The sequence below is a fragment of the Maniola jurtina genome, chromosome 16, assembly GCF_905333055.1.
Source record: "Maniola jurtina chromosome 16, ilManJurt1.1, whole genome shotgun sequence".
Lineage (NCBI taxonomy): Eukaryota > Metazoa > Arthropoda > Insecta > Lepidoptera > Nymphalidae > Maniola > Maniola jurtina.
In genome coordinates, this window is record NC_060044.1 from 3586191 (window position 1) to 3612758 (window position 26568).

Consider the following 26568-nt stretch of genomic DNA (forward strand, 5'->3'; position numbering starts at 1 on the left):
CAGTTTTTCCGCTTGGTTAAACCCATTCCGCGCTGGCTTGAACTGATTAAGGTTTTCGTCTATTATTTAGAATTAAACGAATTTCATTGATACCTACTTTGTTTTTCTAATGTAGACTAAAATAACAAATATGTTAGCGGTCCGACGAAACGGTGGATGGACAACGCCAAATCGGTTTTTATGTTTTCTGTCGATAAAATTGGGTCCAGTTTATCCTATTTCACATGAGCACTCTATGAAGACCTGCCGTGTATTATGATTATCATAGTGTTGATATGCAACACCATATCAAGACTATGATTTATGCAATACCGAATAGGCCTTAGGCTAAGGATACAAGGCACGTGTTATTGTGGTTCGCAGCAAATCTCTCTCCACTAAGCAGACGGCAGCTGAGACGACAATTGTATCGGTTATCCGGGTGCTCGTATTACATAACATTACTGGGTAATCTGTCTAATCAGGCTTTACAGGTGAACGGATTAAAGATCGTAGCTCACTTACAAGATAGCTCCCGCACGGTAAATGAATACCTAACGGAATTTACTTCTTCGTTTCTAATCCGAACCGCTAGAATACGGAACGCCCTTCCGGCATCAGTTCTCCCTTACACTTTTAATACGGGTTCCTTGAAGTCAAGAGTGAATAGGCAACTTCTAGGCAAGCGCGCTCCATCATAGGCTGCATCATCACTTACTAGCAGGTCTCATTGCAGCCAAGCGCTAGTCCGTAAATTAAAAAAAAAAATCATATATGGGCTTAAAGTCGTACTCTGTACATACGTTTTGCATTGACAATATACAATTGCAAACAACATACAAGTGAGCTTGCCGCAATCTACTCGATGGTTGACGTCTCGCTTACGGCCCACGCGTCTACGGCGTACGGGCCACTCGAGCAATGCCGTACTGCTAGCTGTCATCGCGTGGACAGCGAGCTGTCTCCTAGTGATTAGTCCACAGATCAGCAGCGACTTTCGCGCAAACTAAAGATTGCCAGTCTGGTAACTCTTTGGTTTCTTCTTGGTGCTTAGTGGTTGGTAATACCAATATGTATAAAACAGAAGTGGTAAAGAGTCTTGCTTTTAGCCACTCGTCAAAGTAATGTTTTTACTCTATATTGTGTCAATAATATCTTTATCATATATTGTGACGTAACTCTAGTTAGAAAAAGATTTCAAAGTAAATAATATGTTTAGTTAAAAATATTTATTAGTTCCGCCTTTGATGTAACAATAGTGCGTATAATAGGTAATTTTGTATACAGTAACCAAGACTACAAGCATAACAATTAATTATTATCAATGGTAAGTATGTGGTGGCTAGCCTAGTTTTATTTTAGAATATACCGCCACAAATACACCTCAACAGCACTCAGTATGAATATTAATTGACGCCAAACCGAAGATTAGGGTAACGATACTGTGCTGGGTTCGTCGAACCGAGCACTACGCGGGTCACCTTCGGGTCACGGGAGTCACCTTGCTTCCGAAACTTGATCAACGACATTTTTATCGCATGCTCAAAACATCGAGTTTCATTCATCAACATTATTTTTCTATTGACACTATAATCTCTACAAATAATAATTATAAATCTACTAGTTTGTTGGTTTGTTTATTTGTGCGCGCAATACGCATATAGTTAACCTAACTTAACGAAGCTAGTGGTTAATGTTTATTTCATAGTTTTATTTAACGGAATTAGATTCTTATTGCTGCTGGGTGGTCCCATCTCAATTAATAGCACGTCTCTTCAATTTCTGCGATTGAGGCCGGAAATACTCAACATGCTAATTACACCTAATCAATATATATAGTAGTTCAGTAAATAGTAATTTTAAGTATAATCAATATAACATACTTAAATTCAGCTCCCAACTTAGCTGTGTACCTAATGGCTATAGCAGTGCAATGGCTAGTGATCTACTTAGGTTTACTTACCTACGCTTACTTTACTCTGCTATTTAAAAACTGACTGTTGTGTTAGTTAACTAGCTTGGTCAATGTTAATTTAACTGTTTTAATTTTACCAAATGGTTTCTCGGTTATAGGATAATTAGCGCTAGTCAAAATTAAAAGCTATTTTTTTTTTTTGGATTATTGATAAACGTGATAAACCTCTAACGGTCAACTATTAAAAATAAGTTACGTCGTAGGGTTAGCCCGAACTATAAAATAAACCCACGATACTTATTGCAAGTATTTAAAATATGGAATACTTAAAAACTAAAAAAAAAACATAGGTACTTCATACTGATGCGCTCCAGCAATACACGGCGCTGCAATTGCTTGTATACAGTATGGCATATTATTGTAAATTGTACATTTGAAAAGAGCAACCGCCGAGTTTCTTGCTGGTTCTTCTCGGTAGGAACAGCATTCCGAACCAGTGGTAGATTATTTTGACGATTCAAAAGCACTTGTAAAAGTTTAATTGAATAAAAATAATTTGAATTTGAATTTGAATACATAGATTATTCATTTTTTTATAATTTGTTTTATTTCGAACCATCTAAATCTACCCTTTGTTGAAGTAGGTACCTACTTATATGAGATCTTCCTAATTGATCGCACATTTTGTTTTATAAGGGAACCCATATCAAAAGAATTCCACAATACCTACCGTCTCGTAAAACAATCGAACGTGAAAAGCGTGAGCAGCGGGGACAGGGAAAAATGCGAGAAATCCCGAAAAAAAAAACAATATAAAAAGTGAAACGATGAAGCGTATTTACAGCCACCGTGGCGGCCGATAGAGGCGGCCGACAACTAATTGCGAAAAACGAGATTACTGCTCACTGTACGAATAGGGTGACCATGTTTTCATTTTTTTTTAAATTCAGATACAAGTTAGCCCTTGATTGCAATCTCACCTGCTGGTAGGTAAATGATGATGCAGTCTAAAATGGAAGAATTTTTTTTGTTAGATCATTAACGATGACCCAGGACGGTAACAAGATGGATGACGGACTTTAAAAGTTCCGCCGTTTTGTTTTCTCCACTGGATTTCTCAGTGCCCAGCATTTTGAGAACGCATTTTGAGCTATTTTTTTTATATATAAAGAGGTAGCTAGTTCGTATAGAAGGTAGCCTCCGGAACCACCCATCCGATTTAAAAATTATTTCACTGATAAATAGCTACATTATTTTTGAGTGAATTATATCACGCGGAACGAAGTCGCAGGTAAAACTAGTTAGGTATATATTATGTTTTTAAAATCTAAGTTGCACTTAGTCTAGAACTAATAATGGAGTCCTATGCGGAAAAATCTGGCATTATTATCGTTCAGTGCAACTAAGTGATGTGCTGAAGGGTAAGATCCGATTGTTGTATCTACTTCAGAATTTAGATGAATACTCTCATAAAGCCTCCACGTATTGGATCTATTCGTAGGTAGCTATGTCTCCATACAAGCTTAAGGTCCAGGCTTTGAGAGTCCCTTCATATTATACTCGTGATTGCAAAACATGGTTAGCGTAGTGTAAGACATTGAACGCGCATGCCTCTGTTTACCACCCCGGTTTCATTCCTTTTACAACACCACTAATAGACTTTTTTTATTAGGGAGGATCGTCGAGATAACACTTATTTCCGCCAACTATGTAATCATCATAAAATAGACGCTATTAAATATCTGCCGGTAATTACGGCGACAAGTTCTATGAGCGACCCATTAAATTAATTAGATCAATGTAGTTTTATGGGAATTTCTCAGAATACTCTACATAAGTGATTGGATTTGGATGGGAAACAATTATTTTCCACCGTAAATAATAAACGGAATTCAATGTTGGTTTTGTCCGTTACAGGCTAATTTAAATTACGTAACAAAATTCTATACGAGTTGCAGAGATACTGAAATACTAGAAAACTACGTGAGTTAACTTTTTAGTCTGGTGTTTTCATCAAAATGACGAAATCATCACCAAATCAATATTAATATTACAAATACTTTTGTTTGTTTGTCTTTCCGAGTTTACGAAGTTTGGTCCAGAGATAGCTTGCATACCAAAATCGACATAGCTCCTCGTGTTCATTAAAAAAAATAAGCGATATTCTAAGTAGAAATACTGGTAGGTACTACTACAAATCTTTCCTCATACTTATTATGAAAAATATAGGGGATATTACCTTTTTAGTTTCGAATATCTTAGCGTGTGTTACAGTTTTCGTTTAATTAAACAAATAATAACTAAGAGTAAAAGGAGAGTAAAATAAACAGTTTTGTAACTGTTAAGATTGCCGGTGTAAGAAAATCACCCCCGTTCAAGTTACAACCGCAACGAGACTCTGAGAAAACTGCTTCTAGCCCGTCTGTTAACACAAGTTACACAAGTAATGATAATTGCATTTTTAACCCCCGACCCAAAAAGAGGGGTGTTATAAGTTTGACGTGTGTATCTGTGTATCTGTGTATCTGTCTGTGGCATCGTAGCGCCTAAACGAATGAACCGATTTTAATTTAGTTTTTTTTTGTTTGAAAGGTGGCTTGATCGAGAGTGTTCTTAGCTATAATCTAAAAAAATTGGTTCAGCCGTTTAAGAGTTATCAGCTCTTTTCTAGTTTTCTTGTAGAAAAGAAGGTTAGATAACCGTTAGGTTCATAATATTATGTCAATAGACAAATGTCAAGCTGTCAAGATGGACGTTGCCTAAATACATAATTATTTATTTGAAAATGATGTTTTGGAAAACTCAAATACTTTGGATCGTCGGGGGTGTTTTATAAATTTTTAATTTACACTTGTATATTTTCTGCCGTGGTAACTAATCGGGATGGTAGTAGGGGATAAGTCAGAAAAGACAGTTTTGAGAAAACGGCGCTTAAAATTTTGTTCTAATATTTTGTGTTTGTGAAAAAACTATGCATTTAAGTTCATGTTGCATTGAAGCATGAAATATAATTAAGAAGATCGTTTCGCTTCACGATGGCTATAGTTGGCTATAGTTTGTGAAACAATTAAAAAATTAAATTAAAGCATATTCAATCGTTGTAACTGAGTTTACTTTTAACAGTGAAAACATCGAAAAATCCGACGTACATAATTATAATATATAAGAGTAAAATTATGAGTTTTTCACTTAATTAATAAGTCACGCAATAGAGGGTTAAGAGGTCTGTTCGTAATACTGACTATATTTTAACAAGCATCCAAAGGTCGTCAGGATAGTTAGTAATTAAGGCACTAATTAATGATTAAGGAACTTAAGACAAACAAAATAGATCGTCTGATTAAAAAATATACCTACTAGGAAAATAATAGAGGAAGAGGCGGGATAGAGGACTCCGCCGTCTAATTGCTCGTAAACGGACACAAACAAGATTACGGACGGAGTGGTCGGACCGAGTGTGTTACGGTAACAGAATGGGACGCACCAACATACGGGACGCGTCATTAGGGTTGACGCAATGCAATTATGGTTAGAAAGGCTGGTTTTAAAATATTATAAACACAGTAAACACACCGTTAAATGTCTTAAAATATTCCTAAATATTTGTTTACTACGCAGGATATGTTTTGAAGCGTGGTTAACTCTAATCAACTAAACAAATCATATTGCAGTACAATATTATAAATGCGAAAGTGTGTTTGTTTGTTGGTTTGTCGACATGATTTTTTGCATGGATATAGATAAAGGACTAGAGAGTGACATAAGCTACTTTTGTCTCGGAAAATCAAAGAGTTCCTACAGGATTTTTAAAAACCTATATCCACACGGACGAAGTTGCGGGTATCATCTAGTAATTAATATCCTCTAATTTTTAAGTTTCTACTTAAGTTCGCAGTTTTCACATTATAAATACTTCCATAAATATTTACTTAATCGCGCATCTTCGATTATAAAGTATTCGTCAGAACAAGTTTTGATATAAAAAAATGTCATTGTGAATTTGTTGACCCAGGAACAATGTGTGTCGGTAGCCAAAAGGAAAAGAATAAGCAACAAAAGCCGAGCAATGGTCGCTTTTCACAACAAATATGCAAATAAGAGTTCTCATTAACTATTGGGAACAAATTAGCCACCACTCGGTGACAAAATAATGCCTGACAAACTTAGAAGTTAATTAAAGCGACGGCAAATTATACTTCGCATTTATATTCCATAACAAAATTCAGGAGGGGAGGTTGTGTTTTAGATATGTTAAATTCTGGGAGCGAGATATAAAAAGATTATAAAAGAGATTAATAAATTATGGTTTTACTATAAAGGATATTTTCGTCTCTCTAATACCGGCATTTGCTCATCAAAAACGGGACCGATAAAGTGGCGACTTTGTGAAACGTAGCATGGACACAGTTATATTATGTTCCTAACACCCTAGTCTATGCATGGGATAAGATTATGTCGACTAGAGTAGACTAGAATAGAGCTATATGGATCGCAGCATCACTACATGAATTAAAAGTAGCAGATCTGAACGAATGGAATTCTTCTATACGTTCCAAAACGCTTCCAAAACGAGAGTAGTCCATGTGCACCTTGCAGCCGCATTATTTAAACGAGATGACTTGTGGGGAAAATCTGCTTCTTTCTGGACTCCTTAGAATCATCAACCCCAGCGTGGCAGGCGAAGTACAGAATATGGAGTTGTGGAAAAATCGGAGGAAGGTATTTGACCAGACGTGGGACAGTAGGTACTATTCATGCTAATTTCAATTAGATTTAGATTATATTGAACAAGTAATATACATAGGGAAATCATATTCTGGTAAATATGCATAACAAAACTGCTTTGTAATGTTTTGTCGTAGCCAGCAACTATGTGCATTGTGCACGTTATAAAAAACTAGTATCAGTCAATGGTGTTTACCGCGGCAATGTGTGTCACGTCCATAACCCGTCTGATAACAAACTGTTCCAAGGAGACGATTACTTAAGTAACCTTTCTCATAGCGACACAGCGACTGCAAGCTGTAGCCGGAGAGCTGATGACACAAATTTATTAATCAACTAAGACTTGACTGCTATATCACCAGATAGTTACTGAACTTACAATGTAGGATAAAAGGGCGCTAACCTTTAGAGCCAGTTGTTTATTATTGCCAATGAATATTGATTATTTCTAGATTCCAATTTGCATGCAGTAAGAGACCATAAAGCGTGTTGCGTTCAAATGGGTATACCTACTGATTTAAAATATTTTATAACACGCTTATTAAAAATCAAATGCCATACGATTAAATAATAATTGTAAGGGAACGCTTAATCGACAGTTCGGCTTAGCCGCAAGTCAGTCGCAGCTAAACTAAAGCCTCCACAGTAAAACCAGATCCGAGTCAGTTAAGAAATCATTTCTAAACTTATCTAGTCAAAAAATTGGACCTTGAACTACACCAGAGATGCAGAGCGCCAGAAAGATCATCGAGTAAATTAAAAAAAATATGAACCTCAATTTAATAAACAACTTCTATCTTGCCTGAGTTAACAACACACATCTGACAGTTAGTACGTGGTGTGATGGTTCAACAGCAAAAAAGTAAGATGTTCTTTCTACAACCGCATTAACCACGGAACAGGTGGCTAATGTACATATTCAGGTAACGTAAAGACTAATAAAGACCGCACAGTACATGTACAAGTATAATACCAGCTTTGTACAAGTATGTGTGCAAAATTTCCCGCCAGCTCTTGAATGATTTATTGATTACCTAGTGTACGTTGAGTAAAATCGGTAAAAAATATTGTCCGATATTTATAATGTGAAATCGCGTGCTTGTTGGTTATTGTATTGATTGCGAATTGATTGAATAAAATATACGTATTGGCATGTTGCAAGAAAATGTCAGCCATAATAATTTACTTACGTACTTGTAAGAAAAAAGTACTTGTACAATGTACATAGTTCTATTAGGTATATTATTTGATAAATTAGTGGTTTGAAGGCGGAGTCAACTTAATATCGAACAACTCTACCAAGAGTACAGTTACTCAAAACTTTTTTTTATACTAAATGTGCGCAGATAGTGAAATAATCAAAATATCACAAATCAATGATGCATCGATGACTATCGGAGATACTACGAGTAGGTAGGTACGTCATGTTATCACAATCGGTCGAGAGCCGATTTACACGTAACAATTCAGTTTACATTGTGAAATCCCTCACACCCACGTGTCGTTGGTGCGTATGTACTGAGTCGGTGTTACGAGTACCTAGTCTAGGAACGCGACCAGATAGAGCGTTTTACACGCGATTCTCTAGTAATGCGTTTCAAATCGCAACTTCGCAAAAAAGAAAATTAATTCATTTATCGATGAGGATAACACGAGGCATATACCCTACAAAGTTCCTACACTACATCTTGTACGTATATTTTGGTTGTTGTACTTGTACTTAGTTTATTATACCTACCTACTTCTAGCATTTTTTGTTTGTTTAAAAAACCTCATAAGCAATGGAGTAAAATAGAAAAACAAGCGTACTGCGTAGTGTGAATCACGCTTAGAAGTTAAAATGCGATTACATTGGGATAAGATTTAAGCTGTCTGTCCTTTCGTCTGCATTAGGTAGGTAAAGTGCTAACTGCGATGTCAGGGCAACCGACAAATAGGACAATATTTTGTCCTGTCATGGTTGGTCGCCTCTTTACATACTAGCCAAAAGTAAATCACAGATTACATATGTTTATTCTTCAAATATATTGGTAAAACATATTGCAGACAAGTGTAAATTAAAAATTCATGTAACCTCCCAGTGTGCCTGGATGCTGCTGGTCCCTTTTGGATGCGTCCGAGGGGAAGAGCAGTGTTCGGGCCGGTACGCCCCGGTAACATGGCTAATAATTTCTCTTCGGAGATATTGTTGGCTATGGCTAATGACCTGGCAGGGGGAGAGGTTTCTCCGCGTGTCCCTCTGACTAGCAGAGGGCACAGTGGATGAAGCGGAGGATGGGACGCGGGCGACGTGCGCGTCCCAAGGTCGGGGGACGCACTTCGTTGGTGCGTCCCGGAGGTGCGTCGATGGGGACCGAGCAGGTCCCCGGTGGAGGGTCTGCCTTGGCAGACGTCGCTGGCTGGGTCGCGGTTGTTTGCTTCGGCCGTTCCCGTGACCCAGTCGCCAGGCGACGCGCAGTAGCGCCGCTGGGGTTTAGTGGGTATTCCGGTCGCCTCTCGGCCGGCGAGTCCCACATACCCTCCCTCCGGGGGGGATGCGTAAATGCATTCCCCAGCGTCAACAAAAAAAAAAAAAAAAAAAAAAAAAAAAACCCCCCACAAGTGAAGGTTACAGTAACTAGAAAAGAGCTGATAACTTCAAACGGCTGAACCGATTTTCTTGGATTATAGCTAAAGAACACTCTCGATCAAGCCACCTTTCAAACAAAAAAAAATTAAAATCGGTTCATTAGTTTAGGAGCTACGATGCCACAGACAGATACACAGATACACACGTCAAACTTATAACACCCCTCTTTTTGGGTCGGGGGTTAATAAATAGCCCAGAGAAATGCTAATACGCTAGCGTCAGTGTGATCTTACTCTAAAGAACATTAAACGTAGCGCCGCCTGTAGGTATATAAATAGCGCAAGGTGAAACTGAAGCCGTACATGAAACGTTTTCTTCTATAACGCAACATGTCCTGCGTAACCGATACCCTATATGAATATTTACCTTTTTATAATTACTTCAAGTAAATACGCTATGTAGTATGTAGATATAATATTATCACAAAGTACCTGTATTTTATACAAAAATAAAAAAATACCTAATACAAAGCTGAAACATAAAGTCAACTTAAATTATGTTTGGGTCATCTCCTATAGGAGCATGGCAACCATTGCGCCTAGTTGGACGTATTCACCACCACTGGCGAAGGTTCTTATAGCCAGGATATTCTTCTCTATTGCTCTTTATTTTCTCTACTATGATGAGTAGGAGCGGTTCATATTTGGGATTCTACATAGTTTGTGTTCGACCTTTTCTTTGTGCACCATTTTGTGCAACTCTATGGATTTTCATTATCATATTTATGAATATGAAGTAAGTCATATTTAAAGTGCTATCAAAAAATACAGTCAGTACAAAGTCGACGTAATTCATAATAAACGATATTTATGTAGTTAATACAACACGCCTACGAATTAGTATTTCATGCGAACGTTTCCCTCAAGACCAATACAACTCTTGAACCGAGTTGGCCGATACTCTCTCGGGGCTAAAATCCGTTGCGAGCCGATTGGTAACGGTCATTATCGAAAACTCGAAAAACAGGGCCGATTCATTAATTAAACAAAGAGCAACAAACGACAGCCGGTGTCCCCATTCCCGCGAAACTTTCAATACTCCGCCATTGGCTTCTGACAAGGTTGTAGAAGAGTGAAGACCACCTGAAAAACGGCGTACGATTTATATATTTAAAACCATTATGTACCGAGCCACGAGTGGCCGCGTCGTGCGCTACATACCGAACACGGGACAGAGTTCTCCGTAAGTCAGTTTGTGAGTGAAGGTTAAGCGATGTCAAGTAAAATTTAACACGCAATTACTAGCAGCGGATACCTTGGCATCAATAGCCTAGCCGGTTCAGGGACTGGCCTCCAGCCTCTGTAAAATTTATATTAAGCGAGAATTAATCGGTATTAACACGGTCGATGTCCATATTACGTAACAGCTGAAACCCTATATTCTCGAGGGGAAACCGTAAATATGTTTTATTGTTGAACGCTTAAACGCACTTTTTGGGTAATACGCCCCTAGCATTTACAGATGTGCCAACAAATCATACTGCCGATACGATCCAGGCTAGTGAATATAAATAACTAGCTGATGCCCACGACGTCGTCCGCGTGGATTTAGGTATTTAAAAATCCTCATGGGAGCTCTTTGATTTTCCGGGATAAAAAGTATCCTATGTCACTCTCCAGGTCTTTAACTACCAACAAACCAATAAATAATCACACTTTCGCACTTATAATATATGGGCAGTAACTATGTTGCAGCTCAGTCTGGATTAACGACAATATGAGACACGAAAACCCATAGGGGATAAAACTAGAAAAACATGTCGAAATTACTTCAAGAGACCTATCCAGTGGACTTCCATAGGCTAATACGACGCGACAGCTGGATTCCCAGACTGAATCGAACTGACTTGACAACCAACAGATAAGGTACGTTGAAGTTGGCTTCCGACACCATTCTACAATTTCGTCTAACGCTCAATAGATCCCACTTGCCAACCAGCCTGCTGTATCAAACGAAAATGTTACTCGCCGTCCCATGTTGGCGTGTCTGTGGATGCTATTTCACAAGAAAGTCGATCATTGTTGGTCTGCACGCAATCCGTCAGTTACGAGACAAGCGCCAACGTAACTTTGTTTCTGCAATGATTCTTTCAATTACGAGGCCTTTTTAACCTCCTTTCATCAAAACAAACATTGGCATTTAGGTAGTGATTATAAAATATCGCGCTATAATCAAATTGATCTTTAACAAGGATAACAGCTTCATTAAAAACATCTACAACAACCTTCTATTCGTATAATTCTGAAACAACAATTAAATTCGTAACCCGTAAAGATCGAGTAAAAAGGCTAAGGTTGCGTAACTAATGCATGGTCGCATGGTATACGTTGGATGCAATGGCTAACGCGCCAATTATTGCACGTTGACGATCGGTAGATATTCAGTTACAAATTTTGCACGTGTGGCGGTAGCGCCAACAATAACTGTTCGAGGTTTCCATTCAATCGGACGAACGATGTGTACCTATAGAACAAACAAAAATATTATTTTTTACCTATAAAAGATAAAATCATAAACATCGTGTAGTTAAAAAAATATTTACTAAAATTTTGTTTGTCATATTTTGCTTACTTTTACATAGAAATACTTAAGTGGATAAGTCGGGTTTCAGAATTTATCTTGTCGGTGAATGACCTTTATTGTCAACGCTGGAAGGGCTTTTAGGCCCAGTCTATGCCCTCAATGTAACGGCGCCGGTCTGGCGGAGTCTAGCTAGCCTAGCAACGAGAAGTTAGATCCTTAATAACGGAATGCCGGGCATTTTGCCCTAGACAGGGAAATATGCGAGTTTAATATATTTTTGATTCATTTCATACGTAATTCTTTTCTTATACCTAATAGCTTCAGCAACTTTGCTTTTGATATTTTTGTTACTTAATTGTACATATATTATTTTATACTTATTATTAACTATGTATTTACTATTTACATTTGGGTACTAATTATGTATTGTATTATGTCCCACTAGTTTCGAACCCGTCCTTTTAACTTTACCTCATCATAATATTAGTATTAGATTAGACGAATATCACTCACGATAGTTTAAACGCTAAACTAAACATTTCTATTTTTACCTAAATACTACCTATGGCGGTAATAAATAATTCTACAGTTACTATATGAACATATATTATGTCTTACTCTCTAACTTCAATCTACCCCCCGTTAACTTATCGAGACTGCCAAAATCGTAGCCTATCTGCATACCCATAGTCAGACAACAATTAGACTTGCACACAGTGGGCGTCTGTACATAATACGGGTGGCAACAGTAAAATCGTGACGTGTCGCCTCACCTTGACTCAGTTTAGTTGGCTCGCCTGTTAGTAGGTAACACCGAGTGTGCAGTGTACTGGTGATTAGTCTTATGAAAAAAATGTACGCACCACATGCATGTGTCGGTCGTTTTTATGTCGCAATTATGCGAACGCCGGCGTTTAGCTATTGCCAAATACATTTTTGTTTGTCAACTGAAACAATCACAGCGCCGATTTTCGCCAGAAACAACGGTCAAGTATGAGTCCGACTCGCATACGAACTTCGTATTACGAAGGGTTCCTCAAGATATCACACTATAAACTTACTTAAAAAAAATTTTTTAGTTTGCATGGCGGCCGTTTTGAGATTCGTCATCTTGGTTTTTTATTTTCTTAGTTCTGTGGCTACACGTGAGAAGCCACGGTGGGTCGCTAGTTTATTATAATAAAGCACCTACCTAGGTCACCTCGATGGAAAGGTAGGTTGTTTGCGTATGCAAGTGTTATGCAATTGGCGCACGTGTGCCGACGCAGTATATCCATGACTTACATATGACTAGGCGAGTTTTTGTAAATACCTTGCTCGGTTTATACATTAAGGTCGTATCAATAAAGCATATACGATAGCCATAATTCACGCCGTTTTCGGATTTATTAAGACGCGCTTGTCACTGTATAAGCACTTAAGTACATTAAGTGTTACGGTTCAAAAAAAAATTATAAAGACGCTATGAATGTAAGATATTGTTGCTAACTATGGGGCCCGAGGGGAGAGTGCTAAGGTGAAAGAATGGCGACTTCGCACTGGAAAGCGCAGCGTTGGTAGACCCTCTAAGTATTGGCGGGACGTCTCAGTCGCATACGATACCCGGGATCCTGGGACGCCTTATTATACCTGACGCGAACTTTACCGCTGGGTTTTGGTGGGTATGCTGTTACATAGCCAGAGAGTCCCACATATCCGCCTTAGTGCGGGATGCGTAATTGCATTTTACCAGCCGAAAAAAAAGACCTTCCACTAGGTGAGCGGATGACATCAAACCATTCGCATAGAGCTGCTGGATTCATGCGGGCGTAAGACCGTGGCATGTGGAAGCCCCTACAAGAGAATTAGAATAAGACGAAAATAAAATAACTTTAGGTTCTAATAAAATATAATCGAGGCAAGAGCTCCCTTGTTGTTCGTTGTTATTGGTAAACAAAACAACGTAGAAACAAAAACTAATATCAAAGTCATTGGAAACTTTATTAATAGGAACTGGGTCTACGTCAATCCTAAAGAGACTTGCGGGACTTTTGAATGGACGAGATCACTTTACGGGTTATCACAGCTTCTAGAAATCATATGGCAGTTCTCTACTGTAGTATAGATATTAAAATATGTATGCTTAAAGATGCTTACAGATTTGCTCAATTTTTAACGAGTGTTATTGTCGGTCTCTCTTACTATTCCTTCCTGTATTGATTCCTGCGTTGATGTATAGATCCCTACTGTATACAATGTTAAAGATCGGTAAATACAAAATCATATCACTTGTTGATTATTATTCGATCGAAAAAAAATTATCAACAGTGGCGATCGATAAAAAATACGATGTCCATCGTTGATTTTGTTAGATCACACGTCATCGAAAATCAAGCAAATCTGTAGGCACCTTAACAAGAGCAGCTGCTTCGATAATATCTTATATCCAGTAGCGGGTGCATTCGTCGATTTCACAATGTTGCGAGCCGGCAAGAGCTCAGCTATGTTTTCTTTTCCAATCATGTCTCGAGATGCGGCAATTACTTTTCACATACAAACGAACAGCTGATGCTCGCATCGCACGACATAGATGCGGCGAAAGCGCAATAACAATGCAGCGTGTACTGTATACCGTCTAGCGCATCGCTGGGAAATTCTGTTACCTAACATCTGATAACGTTACTGTTTTGTGGGAACGCCCGTTTGTGGGAGATCGCAGATTTTTACACACACGATGTAAAAAATGGCAGTGAGAATCCGCGCAACGGAATTTTTAAGCACATTACGACTTTTTCTAAACGCGATTTTCCAACTCTCGTTCAATACGAAACAAAATATTTATCGTATTCGCTATTCTACATCGCCTATTTACTACAGAGATAGCTTGCATTCTGGAGAAATACTTAGACTGCTTTTTATCCGCGAAAATCAAAGATGTCTTGGAATTTTCAAAACCTAAATCCACAGGACAAATTCACCGGCTTCATCTACTCAATTTATTTTGTAACGTGGGTGTGAAAGTTTAAATATATCAAAATTCTAAAATAACTTTCTTAAGATCGCATGGGTCGTAAAAAATGTGTCATTTATTAGGACAATAAATTTCAACGGCCAAACACAATCGGGCGCGCTACAATATCACCGGTCCACGTTGCCCAGTAAATAATGAAATAACTTGTCCGACATACGAGATAAATCTTCTTCGATATCCGTAGAACGGGGTCAGTCAATCACGAGTCAGTAACCGATCTATAAATATTGATTCCTTGACTCGGAATCGCAATAACCGGCCGCTTGCGAAATTCGCCAGTGGCGTTAGTCATTGTCGTCTATTGCATTCAGCCAGCGGCTTGCTTCATGCCACCCAGTGCGCTCAATATGTAGTCTTTATTTGCTCTCGATAGCCTACGTACTTATAGTTTAATCGGTTAAACGGCGAAAGTTGTTCCCGTAGTAACAAACAATACGCTATAAGGAAACATTGATTTTATGATAGTACGATTGTTTATAGCTAAGTACTTCAAACGTGATATTTGTAGAAACACTAAGAATTTTAAGGGTCCTTTTTCATAGAGAAAAGAATCTCGGATGGGTTCGAAATTAGTCGGGCTTACATCGACTAAATACGTGAGTATAGCCGTTACATTCTATACTTAAAATGGAAATCACTCACGATATAAACATACTAAGAATTAATAACGACCATAAAACTTTTATTTAAATACAGGTCAATCAAAAATTAGAGACATGGTTAATACAACTGAAAGTCTCCTGTCTCTTGTTGCTTTGGCTGCGACAATAAGTATTTGAAAGTGTGGGTTAAAACTATAAAAAATATTCAAATTGTACAGACTATAAAAACATTTTATTTCGGTTTCTTAGAAACACACAATCAAATAGTGAAAATGTCGTCATATGAAGTCATTAAAACGTTACATTTACGTAGAAGCATTTATGTAAGGCATAAATAAAGATTACAACTATATAAAAAAAAAATGTAAATTATAGTAGGTATGACGTCTTGCGATTCCTTCTCTTAACTTAAGTAGCTAGGTTCCTGGGATCGTTTTTTCCTCAAAGCGACAGAACATAATATTTATGTTCCATTCCATTTCATCAGCCTGTATGCGTCCACTGATGGACATAAAGCGCGCCACCAAACACCGTCCTCCACCTTTCTCATCCACCCGCTACTCCTCGCCACCTTCTAATAAAATTATTCTGCTAAAAAGCAAGAGCGCAGTGTCAAATAATGATTTAAATAATTCGTATCCTATAAATGGAAAAGTGTGTTTTAATTTTTTTGACTTATTGATTCGTTGGTTAATCCTTCAATCAAGCGCAAGTGAGCAACGGATCGACGTGCTTTTTGCATGGGTGACAGACTACTTTTTATATCGGAAAATTAAAAAGTTTCCACGAGATTTTTATATCTAAACCTCCCGCCGCCTCACGCCGACGAAGTCGCAGGCATCATCTAGTACGTAATAAATAATAATTAAGGAGTTGAAACAAATAAATGTAACATTATTATAAACGATAATAATAATAAACACACATTGGGAATTGTGTTTCACCGTTGCATATCCATTGTCCGTCATCGGAATGTCCTATGTGACGCAATGGGTATCATTCGATACCAACAACTTGGTCGGCCAAACCGCAGCGAAGTATTAATAGAGGATTACCTATCCGCAGATAGAAAGGGAGCACAGGCAACGTAATAAAAGCCTTAGTACTGAAAAGGAGAAAATGGGAAAGTCGGAAGGTTGTTGACCTCCCCGCCGGACAAAGGCCGCGCGCTCTATCTAATGAGGGATGGAGGTAAATCACTATAGCTTGGGTTTGCAGATCAAGTCGTGGGTTAGGATATGTTTATGTTGTGATTATAATACTTAAAAAATATTAACTAGAGAGATATATTGACTGGCAACCGGTACAATCTCAATTTTACCAACTTTACAGGATGAAGGAAAAAACTTGTTTCCTTTAGCTAAATAGTGATTGTATCCGCCTACCAGTGTACTCGGTAGATGAAATGTTTGTAAAATAAGGGAGTTCCCAATGTTTTATTGGGAGACGGATGAGGAAATAAAGGAGGAAAACTGACAAAAACCCAATATTTCTTGGAATTCGTCCTTATCTTGCTTGTTAGCGAAATGTTTAAAATATCCGGCTATTTGACATATTGGAATTTCTTAAATTAAAAAATAAATTACGAAAATTCTTTGTCTCTCCGGACAAATATTATTTTAAAAAAATATTTAGAGTTGGTAGGTTTGATTGGTAACTCAATGAGTAACAAAGAGTACCTAATAAATGCAGAGAGGCAAAGACGTATTGTAGAGATACCCACTAATCTATATTGAAATTGTTCACATAAGACACAGACGAATCAACATACAAGCAATCTGGCAAGTTATTCAACAAAAGACAACCCAAGAATATTTCTGCTCGGTGATTAAGAATCACAATCGGGAATATTATACTCGAGTCGAATGGATTGAAAACGGATTGTTCCTCCTACACGGAGGTAATACTACCGAGGCCAGACTATAATACTCAACCCACACAACAGTTTAATGGGAATTTCAAACTCTAAAGGGCAGTTGGGGCGAATAACTCAAAGCATATGCCTACCTATATCCTAGAAGAGGATTTACTCTACGAAGCGGTTAATATTAAACTCTATATTGATGCTTATTCAGTTGTATACAATCTCTACACGAGGGGCGTGTGGCCTAGTCGTGACAACCGGGATCACTCGATCGGGATTGTTAAGCAACGTTGACATAAGTAGGTAACTGGATGTGTTACTAACTTTTTAGGTCCAAGTTTGACATTTTCGTTTACTTCGTGCCTTGAAGCCATCACTATCATCTGATAATAACTATGAAAAATTTAGGTGTCGGAATCTCTTAGTCGAGTTAAATTCGGAAGAATCTGGGAACCCACCGCATTATTATCCTACTCGTAAAATCCTTTTACCCTTATGTGATCAATGGAAAGGCATCACGACCCTCAGCAAGGAGGAAAACGACGTAGAGGGAGAATGTCTAAACAAACAAAAATGATAGGGCTTATTGTATAATACTCTTTCACAATATTCCTTGCAACAAGTGTAAATTAAAAATTTATAACACCCCCGACAAGTGGAGGTTACAGTAACTAGAAAAGAGCTGATAACTTTCAAACGGCTGAACCGATTTTCTTCAATTATAGCTAAGAACACTCTCGATCAAGCCACCTTTCAAACAAAAAAAAACTAAATTAAAATCGGTTCATTAGTTTAGGAGCTACGATGCCACAGACAGATACACAGATACACCGATACACAGATACACACGTCAAACTTATAACACCCCTTTTTGGGTCGGGGGTTAAAAAGGATTTTTACTACTGTCAGGCCTGTCAAATTAGTTTAGACATTGTATACAACCGAATTAGAATATTTGTTTATTCTATTGTTTTTGCAAAAAACCAAGTTATCGTGAAGTATCTTCAGTCGTTCTTTAAACTTTATAAACTTCTTTCATTTTGAGTTCTCGGAAAACAGCTTTCTAAGTTAAAATTTCGTATCAAAATATATTCTGATTAATCAAGATTTATTAAAAAATAACTACAGAAAAATCATGCTCAAACTTTTTTTTGAAAATTAACAATTAGATAAATCGAATCCCTCTATTTAATAATAACTACTTACTCAATAAATCAGAATAAACGAATAAATCTAACTTGGAACGACTGTTATGTAACAACTAACAAGCAAATAATCAAATCTAATGTTAATACAAAGCGTTATTCGCAACAATGTGGCATCTAGCTACAAGTAAATAAATTAGCTCTTTCTAGACAAGCACTTATTGACCAACAAAAAATTTACGCAATTCAGTTACGAATGTTCTAACAAAAAATACCCGCAAAAATGTTTCTGACAGCTAAAATTAGATGCTATTTGCCGACTTGACAATATAATGACAAGTCAAAGACTTCAAACGTAAATAAAAGTCGGAAAATAAATAGCTATTTTATTTATTAGCTGTGGTAATCTTCAATGCTCGTGTACGACAATTTGTTTTCGTTCTGTGCTTGACATTACAATAACATCTATCAACACGTGGATAGATCGAAAATACATGTTCCAGGTTGTAGATGTTACTTATTATCTTACATGCATACATATTATCACCAAAAAAATGACTGTCAAGAGATAAAATTAACATACAACTGCTTACAATATTCATTTCAATCTTTAAGATTGTTTATTAATGTTTGCAAACCATCGAGCGAAAGATATTATTATGATTTAATTTTCACACCTTTTCACACATGTTTTTTTTATAATTGCCATAAACTTAAGTATTATGTTTACAATTCTCAAACCTAGGCTTGACTCAGTAAGCTTTATCTGCAGTCAGTCGATTAACTCATCCATTACTATAATCATGTCACGAGTGACATAATAGAGTATAGAAACATGATCAAGAGCAATTTGAATACAAATCAAAACAAAAAACATTCCCCACGCGTCACTCCGATACATTCGTATTGTAAAGTGTAACTTGTGAGGTAGGTACGAAACTGGTGTGGCGTCATGTAAACACATCCAAATAGGGCAACGACCACGTTTCCAAATATAAATAGAATATTGACTATTAATACAATGTGTAAAAATAAATGGCGCGCTTTCGAAGGGGAGCCTCCACGTGTCCCAAACGGTAAGATTAATTGCCCGACTGTTGTACAGGAATAGTGCATGTTTGAAGCGTCTTCTCTATAATGAAAGGAGAAACTGACTGACTGACATATCAACGTATAGCTCATATCACTGGACCTATACAATTTATATTTTTCATGTAAGTTCTCCTTATAAGGTAGACCACACTAACAAAGGATAGGTATCCATCGATATGAAGATATAATGGTAGGATTATAATTCTACTCAAGCGAAGTTGGGGCGGCCCATCTAGTGTGGAATATTTGAATCGGCTGGTCTTCTAATATTCAACCAAAGCTTTGAAGTCTTGTTTTCATTTTTGTCTACACTACAAGACTAATAGTTTGATAGGTTATAATTATACCAATACTGTCTGTACATATTGCTACTTTTTAAACTGATGAAGGAAAATAAGTTTACAGATCAGTAATCGTATAGTGTCAGAGCGTGCCATAAGCAGCCAACTAAGCAATAGGCAAGCACGCAAGACGGGCGGTGCTTATTGCATGTAGGTCAATACAGATTTATCTGGTTTAGCCAATTATAATAACTTAGGCTAAAATTTATAGAGCGCGCTTTGACTTTGCTCAGACATAAGACACTGTTAAAACGAGACAGCGTCATATAGCTGGCATAAATCTGACTCGTTTTAACAGTGTCTTAGTCTGAGCAAAGTCAGTGATTTCAATAGATTTGATTTGAATAGATTTCAGCCTTAGAATTCTTCCTTGTAAATTCTTAGTACGTTAAAGTGATTAAACAATAATTGTTTATGGTAATTACAATTTATAACTAGACATATTTTAGTTTGACCCCTGTCTCGCTGAGGATTAATTTTGTGAAGTTCAAATCGTAATTGCTATTAACATCCGACAAATTGCTATTCAAAACAAAACAACAGACATTAACAGTTACAAACGAAATTAATTCAAATTGTATGAAAATACTCTATTGTATTTCTACATCTAAAGTGGCCGAAGTCTATATGGATTTAGGTATCAGAAGCATAATATTATTTCAATAACTTTTTGTTCTGTATCCTTTTTTGTGACTTAGTGTAAAGGATAAATTACGTGTAAGTCCAACTTACCAGTTCACACTATTTTATTGGTGTATGAAAATTTCTTAAACCAAAAAAATAGAATCTACACGTAAGACTTTTCACAGCCTTTCGCTTAACCGATTTGATGAAATTTTGTACAGAGATTTTTCTCCCTGAAAATCAAACAGTTTCCACGGGATACTTAAATCTAAATCCAACTAAACCCACGCGCACGAAGTCGAGGGCATCGCCTAGTAAAGAATAAAATCCAATTAATTATTGTAGACAAAACATTGTAAAAGCGAGGCATCATAAGATGTGCATAGAGTAGAAAGTACCAACATTGTACATATTTTTAGATTAGTTGAAGTAGTCGTAAAAATGCTTTTATTTTACTACTACACCTGAATTTGAAGTGTAGACGCCCTTTTGGCTGTGATTAGGTGTAATAACCTCCAAGACGGGCGCACAATGCCAGACAGGGTCAAATTCCGTCTAACTAACCGCAGACTGTTTTTCTTATTTACAGAAGTCAAATAAACATGGAGCCCTGCAGCCGTCTAGCATCAATGAAGCATACTAATCGTGAACTTTTGGACAGCCCCGATATTAGCAAAGGGAAGAATTCTTAATCTAATGTCGTGCATGCATGGGACCACACATTAGGCGTTCATTGAAGTATTTACGAATCAGGACATATATACCAATTTCTATACCTACTATTCTACTACGAAGACGATTTCGATTAGTTCTGATTGTTTTTTTTTTTTTAAATATAGGTACTTTGCAAAAGCTTCTGTGAAGTCAAAGAAGAAAATTATACAAATCTTTCGGATGAACTTTGAGCTACACCAACTTATTAATGAGGAAAGGATGGTGAGACATTGTAAATCCCAACGTCTGCGTTGGATGTAACCCAACAGAAGTGTTCCATTGAATCAAAATCAGAATCAGGATTAAGATGACGATTGAGATTATTAATTTTCCAATTTTCCACCTTCTGTCTGGTTTTCCGAAAAACACCTGAAGTTTAAAAATAGAACATGACTTTGATAAACGAAACCTATTCCTTTGGTCGTCCTACGCTTTCGTGAAAACGCCCACTGCCAACGAGCTCCGGGCTTTAAATACAAACTGGAATTGTTTTTGTTTTCTATTGCGAAGACATGAATTTGCTACGAAGTTACAATTGCCACTTCCAGTTGCTAATCAGACTATTAGTACCTACTTCTAGTGAGTACAAGAAAGATTTTCAAAAACTACACTTTCCAAAATCGAGTCAGGCACGATCCAGTTTCATCATCATTATCAACCTATCGCCGCCCGGCCCATTGCTGAACGCCGATTTCCTCCCAGAATGAGAAGGGTTTACATACCTTTGACATTATTGCAAACTCTCAGGCATACAGGTTTCCTTACGATCCAGACCACTGATTTGAATTTTGAACCATAAACAAATCGACCATTTACCTACTTTAATAAAGTTTTATATGAGAGGCTACTAAAGAATACTACTTAGCGAATACCATATCATTACAGGCATTCCGAACCAGTGATAGATGAATTTGACGATTCAAAAGTACTTGTAAAAGTTTAATTGAATAAAAAATATTTTTATTTATTTATTATGAAGACCTTATCGATAATACGTCATATGAATATGACGTCATATAATGTGAAGTTTTATATGAGAGGCTACTAAAGAATACTACTTAGCGAATACCATATCATTACAGGCATTCCGAACCAGTGATAGATGAATTTGACGATTCAAAAGTACTTGTAAAAGTTTAATTGAATAAAAAATATTTTTATTTATTTATTATGAAGACCTTATCGATAATACGTCATATGAATATGACGTCATATAATGTGACGTTTTATCAACTTCAAACTACCCACTGAACACAGTATACGAGAGTAATTGGTAATGTAAACTTTTAAATTAGATCCTAGCGGGAGCGGGAAAGCTGTGACGCAGCGAGGCTATCAGTCGCGTCCTACGCTGCAATGAAACGCCCACGTGTATACCTAAAGGTCATCCAGACACGTGTTAGAGCTTTATGAGCCTTTGCTGAAATGGACACTTCATAAAATCCATATATACCGGGAAAGCGATACGCATGTCGTTAGAATGAATAATGCTTACGCACTGGGCTCGCGTAAAAATGAATGGGTATAGGTACTTCATCATCATCATCATGATTAACCCATGGCCGGTTCACTGCAGAGCATGGGTCTCCTCTCAGAAAGAGAAGGATTTTAGCCATAGTCTACCACGCTGGCCAAGTGCGGATTGGCAGACTTCACACACCTTCGAGAACATTATTGAAAAATCTCAGGCATACAGGTTTTTTCACGATGTTTTCCTTCATCGTTCAAGCAAGTGATAATTACTTACAAGTGTAAATTAAAAATTTATAACACCCCCGACGATCCAGAGTATCTGAGTTTTCCAAAACATCATTTTCAAATAAATAATTATGTATTTAGGCAACGTCCATCTTGACAGCTTAACATTTGTCTATTGACATAATATTATGAACCTAACGGTTATCTAACCTTCTTTTCTACAAGAAAACTAGAAAAGAGCTGATAACTCTTAAACGGCTGAACCAATTTTTTTAGATTATAGCTAAGAACACTCTCGATCAAGCCACCTTTCAAACAAAAAAAACTAAATTAAAATCGATTCATTCGTTTAGGCGCTACGATGCCACAGACAGATACACAGATACACAGATACACACGTCAAACTTATAACACCCCTCTTTTTGGGTCGGGGGTTAAAAACGCACATAACTTCGAAAATTTAAAGGTGCGTACCCGGGATCGAACCGTCGACTTCCGATTAAAGGGACGGACTTCTTAACCACTACGCTACAGCTTCTTTGGTACTTACTTTAATTATTTTAGGGCTTAGTTCGTGGTTTAACGATATATTATAATGTAAAATTATAGATTATCGATTTTCGACCAGCCACTTTCAAAACTGATGTTCTAACTAGTAGAACTACTAGAAACTTTAATGTCCATAGGTATAACGTTAGGGTAATTTAAGGGAAGTATTTTATACGGCTCATGTAACTCAAATGTGCCTACCGACTACTTAAAGAAAACACTTAAACAATTCTGCCGCAAAAACAATTTTATTCCTAATAACAATTCTGAAGTAAGAAGTTTTCTTATTTGCATGACTAATTTAAGTTGCCTGGAAGATACTACCCAAGAATTTTGCGTGTTACTACATGGGTTTACTTAGGATTTACCTTATCAATTTTTATCATATAAAGATTTATTTATTTATTTCTTTGTAGCTGTATTTGTTTATTAAAAGTTAAAAAAATCTTATTCAAAATTTTATTAGGTTTAATTGGAAGTAGTATTCAAATGAGAGCTAAACTACGTTTGTTTAGACTATAGAGCGTCTACGAATGAACCCCTCTTAAAAACTACGGAACCCTACCCTATTTTTAACTTTCAGGTGCAGTATTCGTGATTCGGCTCGTGGAAAACTCTGTGACGCAGCTGTTTAGTAGCGTCCTACGTTGCAGCGAAAACTCACGCCCACGTGATCCAAAGGTCAAACCGACACGTGCAGAAAAGTCGTAAACACCCGCCCGCTATATCAACTCCTTGTGCAACTCGTATTATTTCGACTTGACACTGAAAACTCATAGCCAGTGCATCATTTTAGCCTGTATTTTGTTTATAATCTATACTAATACTAATACTATAACGAATTTTGACGAACTTTGATACTGAGTTACCTTACATCCTGGGGAAGGACATAGGCTACTTTTTATTTCGGAAAAAGAGCTCCCACGGGATTTTTAAGAACCCAAATCCATGTGGACGAAATCGCGGGCATTATCTAGTTTCAAATATTAAAAAAAAAATTAAACATAATTTATTAATACACTAGTGATCGCCTGCGGCTTCCCTCGGTGAAAGAGAATTCTTTGTTCTCAATCTTGTCGGAATTCCAAAAATTCCAGCTTTATTCATGTCTGAATTATAAAGGGAACCTCATTGCAAAATATCAGTTTTCTAAGGATTTGGGCTAGGCTTGATGAATCAGACAGTGAGTCAGGACTTTTTTTATTATTAGATTAATAAGTACGTAATATCTGTTTTCCTTTATTAGTCAGAAAAGGAAAGATAGATTATAAAATCACAGAAAAATTCTCGAAATAACCGCGTAAGATGTTTTTCGCCCGGCCAGGAAGTACAAAATACGAATACTTACACGTGCAACCCACTTTACTTTATTGATAGGTATTTAGAAACAGTAATGGTAACCTTACTTTAACCGCCTTATATGCAATTGGCCTTAAGACATTTCATTTAGCTCTTGTGTAGAAAAAAATCTTGATAGAACTTAAAACTCATCAGGAAAGCCAATAGCTTATAATTAAAGCATATTATGACGTACCTATACGTACGAATACTTAACATATTTTAGCATTATTTAATAACATTCATTTTTTTTAATGAAGCTTCGAAACTCCGGAACTCCGGACTTGGAACTCTCAGCATTAAAATCCGACTCCGGAGCTGAAAAATAGTCAAATTTTCATGTCCTAATAGGGAAACTAAGTAGTTATAACTGTAACTTAGAAGGCTCTAATCCAGTCACTTACACCGGAATTCATAGTCAATATAGGAGTTCCTTTCGAGGACGAGTCAAACGACATGTGTCATATATAGAACCTTTATGCAATGCATTAAGGTTGTGTATGACACAATAATATGTCGGCTGAATCGTCCTCTAAAGAAGTCCCTATCTTGACTATGAATTCCGGTGTTAGTTACTCGTAAATTGGGATGTGTCCTAACATTAAACATGTGTGACTATACAATTAGATGAATACATTATACTCCAATAGGACGGTGTTATATCATTGAGTTATGTAAGCAAATAGCCGGAACCGGTTGATTCCAGATTAATTTACTAATCGGACGCTATTCGGAATGATCGATTGATTTGCGATTATGTCCGTACGTATTCAAAATGTTTCATACAGAGAGATACATTTCTATTATTGCCTAATGGTGAAAAGAAAAGTGTAAGCTCTTTGTCCTGTCTTATTCATTGTGACAAAATAGTCTTTGCTTATTTTATCTTTAATTACTAAAAATAACTGATAGAGTTTGGGGTCCCAAGGTGCTCGAATTGTGACCGGAAAGTGTAGCGTTGGAAGACCCTCAACTAGGAGGGCAGACGACCTCAAACGAGTCTCAGGGATCCCCTAGATTCATGTGGCGCAAGACCGTGGCTACAAGAGACCTAAGTAATATGTCCAACAGTAGACGTTATAGTAGGTACTAATATTGATAATAACCATACCCCATACATCCAATTCTGATCAGGCACTTAGATTTTGGAAGCTATGGTGAAACAAAGAAATTCATATATTTTGTACATGAACCCTGAAAATATTACACTCCTTTTTGGAAAGTCGTGTAAAAAATGCATATATTATTTCAAAGTACTATAACTTGTATAAGTACTGTAATAGAATCAAATCTAATCAAATACTGATAATCCAACACAATGGCTGAGATAAACTATGGCTTTTGAACCATAAACAATGAACGAAGTAATTATAGACCATTAATTAGTAAAATGCCATAATCGGAACGTGTTTTTCATTACAACGACCATGAGTGTGTTTATTCATAACAACCTATTTATAAAAATTATTGTGCACGTTCTGTAAAATTGCATAGTAAGTAATGGTAATGCAAAATAATTGTGTGTTTATCTCACGTCCACGTCAACTAGAAAATGCATTCTTATTTGATGACAATGTAGCTAGTTCCGATGAATTGAATAATTTGACAACACATCAAGAAATTTTTAATTTTGTAAGCGCTCTTAAAACGCTGTTTGTGTCCATGACTAATATTTTACTCAGGCGTTAAAAATAAAGCCCTGGTCATACAGGACGCGCGCCGCCAGCGGATCCAAAACTAGTCCTACAAGTTGTGATACCTACAGCAGATTGCAAAGCCACGTGAACATACATGTGTTACCTACAAAACGTCGCAATCTG

General features: G+C 37.0%; 1 protein-coding gene across 5 annotated transcripts in view; it reads right to left on the reverse strand.

The window, feature by feature from the left end:
• Positions 1 to 26568, reverse strand: part of LOC123873157 (serine/threonine-protein kinase minibrain-like) — a 262872-nt gene that overhangs the window by 194869 nt on the left and 41435 nt on the right. The gene's annotated exons all lie outside the window — the stretch shown is intronic.